The sequence below is a fragment of the Panulirus ornatus genome, unplaced genomic scaffold (assembly GCF_036320965.1).
Source record: "Panulirus ornatus isolate Po-2019 unplaced genomic scaffold, ASM3632096v1 CTG_3467_pilon, whole genome shotgun sequence".
In the NCBI taxonomy this organism is placed as follows: Eukaryota; Metazoa; Arthropoda; class Malacostraca; order Decapoda; family Palinuridae; genus Panulirus; species Panulirus ornatus.
Window position 1 is genome coordinate 12,264 of NW_027264527.1, and position 7,737 is coordinate 20,000.

At 38.2% G+C, this 7,737-nt stretch overlaps 1 non-coding gene across 1 annotated transcript; it reads left to right on the top strand.

The window, feature by feature from the left end:
* Nucleotides 1–6,750: 6,750 nt before the first annotated feature.
* TRNAV-UAC (transfer RNA valine (anticodon UAC)) lies at nucleotides 6,751–6,822 on the top strand. Its single transcript has one exon. It is a non-coding gene; the product is annotated as a tRNA-Val (tRNA).
* Nucleotides 6,823–7,737: the final 915 nt, after the last annotated feature.

Consider the following 7,737-nt stretch of genomic DNA (forward strand, 5'->3'; position numbering starts at 1 on the left):
CGTGGTCACCCTGGCTTCAACTAGTCGAAACCCCACGTGGTCATGCTGTCCTCAACCAGTCACAATCCCCAGTGGTCACGCTGGCCTGAATCAGTCACAACCCCACGTGGTCACGCTACCCTCAACCAGTCACAGCCCCAAGTGGTTACGCTGGCTTCAACCAGTCACAAGCCCCACGTGGTCACGCTGCCCTCAACCAGTCCCAGCCCCACGTGGTAATGCTGTCCTCAATCAGTCGCAAGCCCCACTTGGTCACGCTAGCCTCTACCGGTCACAACCCCACGTGGTCACGCTGGCTTCAACCAGTCACAAGCCCCACGTGGTCACGCTGCCCTCAACCAGTCACAAGCCCCACGTGGTCATGCTGCCCACAACCAGTCACAACCCCACGTGGTCACGCTGGCCTCAATCAATCGCAAGCCCCCCGTGGTCACGCTAGCCTCAACCAGTCACAACCCCACGTGGTCACGCTGGCTTCAACCAGTCACAGCCCCATGTGGTCTCGCTGGCCTCAACCAGTCACAACCCCATGTGGTCTCGCTGGCCTCAACCAGTCACAACCCCATGTGGTCACCCTGGCTTCAACCAGTCACAACCCCACGTGGTCACGCTGCCCTCAACCAGTCACAACCCCACGTGGTCATGCTGTCCTCAACCAGTCACAAGCCCCACGTGGTCACGCTGGCCTCAATCAGTCGCAAGCCCCACGTGGTCACGATAGCCTCAACCAGTCACAACCCCACGTGGTCACGCTGGCTTCAACCAGTCACAACCCCACGTGGTCTCGCTGGCCTTAACCAGTCACAACTCTACGGGGTCACGCTAGCCTCAGCCAGTCACAACCCCATGTGGTCACGCTGGCTTCAACCAGTCACAACCCCATGTGGTCACGCTGGCTTCAACCAGTCACAACCCCACGTGGTCACGCTGGCCTCAACCAGTCACAACCCCACGCGGTCACGCTGGACTCAACCAGTCACAACCCCATGTGGTCACCCTGGCTTCAACTAGTCAAAACCCCACGTGGTCACCCTGGCCTCAACCAGTCACAACCCCACTTGGTCACGCTGCCCTCAACCAGTCACAACCCCAAATGGTCACGCTGGCCTCAACGAGGTACAACCCAACGTGTCACGCTGCCCTCAACCAGTCACAAGCCCCACGTGGTCATGCTGCCCACAACCAGTCACAACCCCACGTGGTCACGCTGGCCTCAACCAGTCACAAGCCCCATGTGGTCACGCTGGCCTCAACCAGTTACAAACCCCACATGGTCACGCTGGCCTCAACCACTCTATATCAACTGTCACCTGCCACCAATTATTGTATCAGATGGGCAATGCCTGGAAGACGACAGCGATGTGCTTTCAGAGTATATTTTCACAGAAACTACATAGTAAAAATAATTTTGTAGTTATAGCTTTAGAATAATTGAAAAAAGACAAAGTTACATGAAGCATAAAAACGGTCTTAGAAAAGGAGAGTTGCAAGTGTAGCAGCAGCAGGTGTTGGTCAAGATGTTATAACCGGCAGGTCATGATGCGGCCCATCATCTACAAGTGGTACACACACCATCCCTAGACCACACTTACACTACACTTGACCCAGCCTTGTGGCACCCGCGCCAGCCAGGTACTCACTGGCAGTCAACATTATATCCTGACAACAAACTTGGACCTACAACTAAACACAACTTATAAATAATAACCCAGCTGGCTAGATTGACAACCATCATGGCGGTCCGCCAGTCATCTGTATATCTCAATCTTTCCTTCATTTATTCTCCAACTTTTTCATGTCATATCCCAACTCCTCTGTTCATCAACATCTTTACGTCATCTCATAGAAAGGGATATTTACACAGTAAGAGTGTATGTGGCACTCAATCTCTCTTGGTATTTCTTCACACAAGTCTCTTTTCCAAGTTCACTTCCTCTCGCCACCTCTTCTCCCCGACATTGTTTCCTCTTTTTCGAAAACCTCTTCAGATCTTCACTGTCGTCTCCACTGTCGCCTCCAACGGCCCCTTTCAGTACATTTACATCCAAAAGTCTTTCTTTTACACGTCTTTCAATTAACATGTAATCCAGTCATGCCCACTGGCCATCTCTCCTACTCACATACGTATATTTATGTATATCACATTTTACAAACCAGGTATTCCCAATCACCAGTCCTTTACACACACACAACACAAGTTGTTCACCATTTCCATGCACCTCAGTTATACCTTCCACTGCCACATTACTTACCTTCACATTTAAATCACCATCACTAATACCTGGTCTCTTACATCATAACTGCTGACACACTCACTCACTTGTTCCCAAAATACTTGCCTCTGTTCTTGACTCTAACTCGTTACCTCGCTAAGTGCCATTTGACCTGACCTAATGGGGCAGGACAATGGTCATTATCTTCACTCCTCTCTGGACACCACTGGTCCTTGGCCTCAGCCACTACACCCTGCACTTCAATACTATCTCACTAAACTCTTAAAATCACTGATCTTTGACCCAACGCTTTCAGATAATGTCAAAATCCTAATTCATCGTCAAGATCTTCACTATAACGTTGGATGAACATACTGAATGTTGGAGATTCGAACCCATGACCTTGATCTTTGAGACTCAGGCTCGGTGATAATGCGCACCATACCTGCCAGTGAATTACAATACTTAGCCACCTAAATCTTAAGACCACACATGTACATACCGAACTCTAGATAAAAAAATTGTCAACGAAAGATATTTCATGTATCTGGTTTTAAAACTGAGAAGAGCAGGAAATAAGATTTAATCATTATTAATATCGGACGATTATAATGCCCAACAACACACGTTAGGTACACAATATATTTCCTACTAACCTACATGTGAAATGACAATCCATACCATATCTAACTTCCCACTTGATAACCAGCATATTGTATCCTTCAGTACCAGATATCATATTATACTTAATGATTATAGTAATCATAATGATTATAATAATGATAACAATGATACTAATGATAATGATAATAATAGTGATAATTGTAATAATAATGATATATATGATGATAATAATAATGATACATAATAGTAAAGACGATGCTAATAATGATGATGATGATGATAATAATAATAATAATGATAATAATGATAATAATAATAATAATAATAATAATAATAATAATAATAATAATAATAATAATAATAATAATTATAATCATAATGATTACAATAATGATAATAATGATGATAGTAATAATAATAATGATAATAATGATAATAATAATAATAATACTAATACTAATAATAATAATAATAATAATAATAATAATAATAATAATAATAATTATAATCATAATGATTACAATAATGATAATAATGATGATAATGATAATAATGATAATAATAGTGATAATGGTAATAATAATGATGATAATGAAAATAATGATAATAACAATAATGATAATAATAATGATGATAATAATGATGATAGTAATAATAATGATGTAATTATGATAAATAGTACTGTACTATAATGATAATAAAATTGTTGATAATAATAATAGTAATAATAATGATGTAATTATGATAAATAGTATTGTACTATAATGATGATAGTAATAATAATGATGTAATTTTGATAAATAGTACTGTACTATAATGATGATAATAATAATAGTAATAATAATGATGTAATTATGATAAATAGCACTGTACTATAATGATAATAATAATGATAATAGTAATAATAATGATGTAATTATGATAAATAGTACTGTACTATAATGATAATAATAATAATAGTAATAATAATGATGTAATTATGATAAATAGTACTGTACTATAATGATAGTAAAATTGTTGATAATAATAATAGTAATAATAATGATGTAATTATGATAAATAGTACTGTACTATAATGATAATAACGGTAAAACATTCAATACAGTTTCCTCTTCCTAATATAACAAGACAATATGGTCTAAATATACCACATACCGGTGTTACACTGAGTTAAAAGAATTAAACTCCACAAACCATGATTTTGTCTTGATCTGTCCTTGTAACAGTATTTTGAACCTGTAGTCATCTTGGTGTATATTGTTTAGTTTTCGTAACCATTAAATGAATATAAGTCAACATGTTTTCAGGAAAAAATAAGTTTTTCCAATTGTATGTTTTTCATTTTCCATTGGATGGAAGCATCCCAGGGATTAGTGTATATCTTGTGTCCCAACCAACTGTTGGTTCCTGCTGTCTCTGGGTTAGTCATGTTTTATGGAAAAAAGAAAGATAAATGTTTATCAGGAGCGGGACTCGAACCCACGCCCGGAAGACCAGACAATGATTTGAAAGCAGCGCCTTAAACCACCCGGCCATCTTGCCAGGAGAAAATAAATTTGGAAGTTCTCTCTAACTTACTAAACTGAACCAATTCCAGGAGCAAATGTATAGTATATACTTATAAGGTTAAGAGACGGGACAACACGAGTGTATAACTCTCTCCCATAATGCACACACACACACACACACACACACACACACACACACACACACAGAGCGGCGCCAGGCTGGAGGCGGGGCATCGTGACGTCACAGGCAAGTCCCTCCCCCCGCCAGATCCAAACATGTGTTGTGTCTGGTGATGGCGGTTCAAGATTTCCCACATTTATATTGATCTTTACATTATCATCCACTCCCAAAGTCACCTGGCATTCTTGTGTTTCAACAACAGACGTGATATATGCAACACCAGGCAAACATTGTACCATTATCTGATAGGTTAATTGGTGCACAATCAAGAACCAGTGAATTTCATCGCCGCCATAAGTAAGTAAGGAAGGTGACTTTAATGATGATAAATACGACCTGGTATGGCTGTGTCTACACACTACCGCCATCTGGTCAACCTGGTACGTACGAACCTTAACCTTAAAGTGGCCCACGTAAACGCGAACTTAGAATCTATCCATTTAACTCTGTCATTCATTAATTAGCATTTGAACACCATCTTTTAAAGGTAAACCTTCCACTTGCATTATATTAACAAGTAATCTAAGATACGTCATACAAACACAAGGTTTAAAGCTGAAACTCGAACTTTTAGGTCCGTCAATTTAACTCCTACTTTAGAATTAGCAAAAAAATGCGAATTTTTAACTCCGCCAAATGCAGCTTGTGTATGTAATGCTTCATTTAATTGAACATTTTTAAAGTCAGTTAAATTAATGGTATCCTTTGATGTTCATCATTAAAACATAAACCTATGAACTCTGTCTCTAGAACTAAGCACAAACTTTTACGTTCCATCATAGGAAAGGAAACTTGCAAAATCTATCAAAATTCGTCACATAACGCGAACTTTTCAACCTTCCATTTACCTGGGCCACTCTTCCCTGGCTGCCATTCATATTTTGTACTTTTAAACTGTGACTTTATTACACTTTCATTCATTCATCATGACTTTATTACACTTTCATTCATTCATCATGACTTTATTACACTTTCATTCATTCATCATGACTTTATTACACTTTCATTCATTCATCATGACTTTATTACACTTTCATTCATTCATCATGACTTTATTACACTTTCATTCATTCATCATGACTTTATTACACTTTCATTCATTCATCATGACTTTATTACACTTTCGTTCATTCATCATGACTTTATTACACTTTCATTCATCATTCATCATGACTTTATTACACTTTCATTCATTCATCATGACTTTATTACACTTTCATTCATTCATCATGACTTTATTACACTTTCGTTCATTCATCATGACTTTATTACACTTTCATTCATCATTCATCATGACTTTATTACACTTTCATTCATTCATCATGACTTTATTACACTTTCATTCATTCATCATGACTTTATTACACTTTCATTCATCATTCATCATGACTTTATTACACTTTCATTCATCATTCATCAACTAGTTCGTCTCCCTGATATTCCATTCATAAACTTCATTTGTGCATCTCATAGTTTGACCGCCATGTTGCATGTTTCCTTAATGTTTATAATTCTTTGTGTATTTAATAATAGAAGATTCAGTGATATTTCTCGTGGTACTGGAGTTAGAGTTAATAACTGAGATGGCATTATAATCTCTAACTCCAGTACCACGAGAAATATCATTGAATCTTCTATCATTAAATGCACAAAGAATTATAATCTTGATATAAGTGATTGTCTATACAAATTGCATAAATTTAGTGTTGATAAAATTTGTAAGGAATTCATCTTGTCCACATAATTAGTTTATGATACGCTTGTTGTCTGTCTCGGACAATCACATGTTTACCAAATGGCGTACTAGCTACGTCTCTTCGTTGTATATCAACTGACTGTTATATTTCTCTCTTGTGTCTCCCCTGATGATGTGTTATTACATGAAAGTGCACTTGGGAACGTGGCATGTTTCATTTTCCCCGTGGACTCATAGGAATATACTTGATCACGCGCAAAATTGTGATCCTTTCCAATATATATATATATATATATATATATATATATATATATATATATATATATATATATATATATATATATATATATATATAAATATATATATATATATATATATATATATATCCTTCAGTATGTTTACTTTCGATAATGAGGGACAGAAGAATAAGTCAAGTAAGTAAATTTCGTCAAAGACATCTCTCTTTTCTAAACGCTGCCTCGCAATTTTCATTAATTCAAATTGAAGAAACAGACGTATTTTTCTATTGTCTGGTTAGCTCAGTGGTAGAGCGTGAGTCTTACACACTCAAGGTCGTGGGTTCGAGACCCACACCAGACATATTTTTTGTCTTTTTCTTGTTTCATTTTGTCCGCATCACATGTGTGCAACATTCAGTATGTTCGTCCAACGTTATAGTGAAGATCTTCACAATAAATTGGGGTTTTCGACCTTATCTGAAAGGGTCAGGTCCACCAAGACGTCCTTGAAATCTTCCAGAAGCTTCTGGCGATCCTCCTCCAACTGCTGGGCACATCAGAGTTAACATGGGCCGGACATCGGTTGTGGAACGACTTAATCTGCTTCCGGTAGTTAGCAGGGATGATAATGAGGGCTCTGACCTCATACCAGGTCAGCTTAGTTCCAGTCTATTGCTTAGTTCCAGTCTATTGCAACGACAATAAAAAATTAAAACTCATTTCTTCGTGGAAAATTGAGAGGAAAACACGACAGCAACATGGAGATTTACCCTGTGGTTATTTTGCCGGCTAGTCGGCAACGGTCGGTCAAACAGTATTTTGCCGTGGTAATCTCAGTGCTTTATATAATACTATGTGACAAAATATGTTCTTGGGGGCGTAGCTCAGTGGTAGAGCACTCGCTTGGCATGCGAGAGGACCCGGGTTCAATCCCCAGCGCCTCCATTTTTGTTATGTGGAAAATTCATTTTCAGTCTCGTGTATATATATATATATATATATATATATATATATGTATATATATATATATATATATATATATATATATATATATATATATATATATATATATATATATATATATATATATATATATATATCGTCCGATCAGGGAAGTTAAGCAACGTTGGGTCTGGTTAGTACTTGGATGGGTGACCGTCTGGGAACACCAGATGCTGTTATCCCTGGGGATAGGGAAGAAAGTATACTTGCCTCGTATTCCCTGTGTGTCGTACAAGGCGACTAAAAGGGGAGGGAACGGGAGGCTGGAAGATAC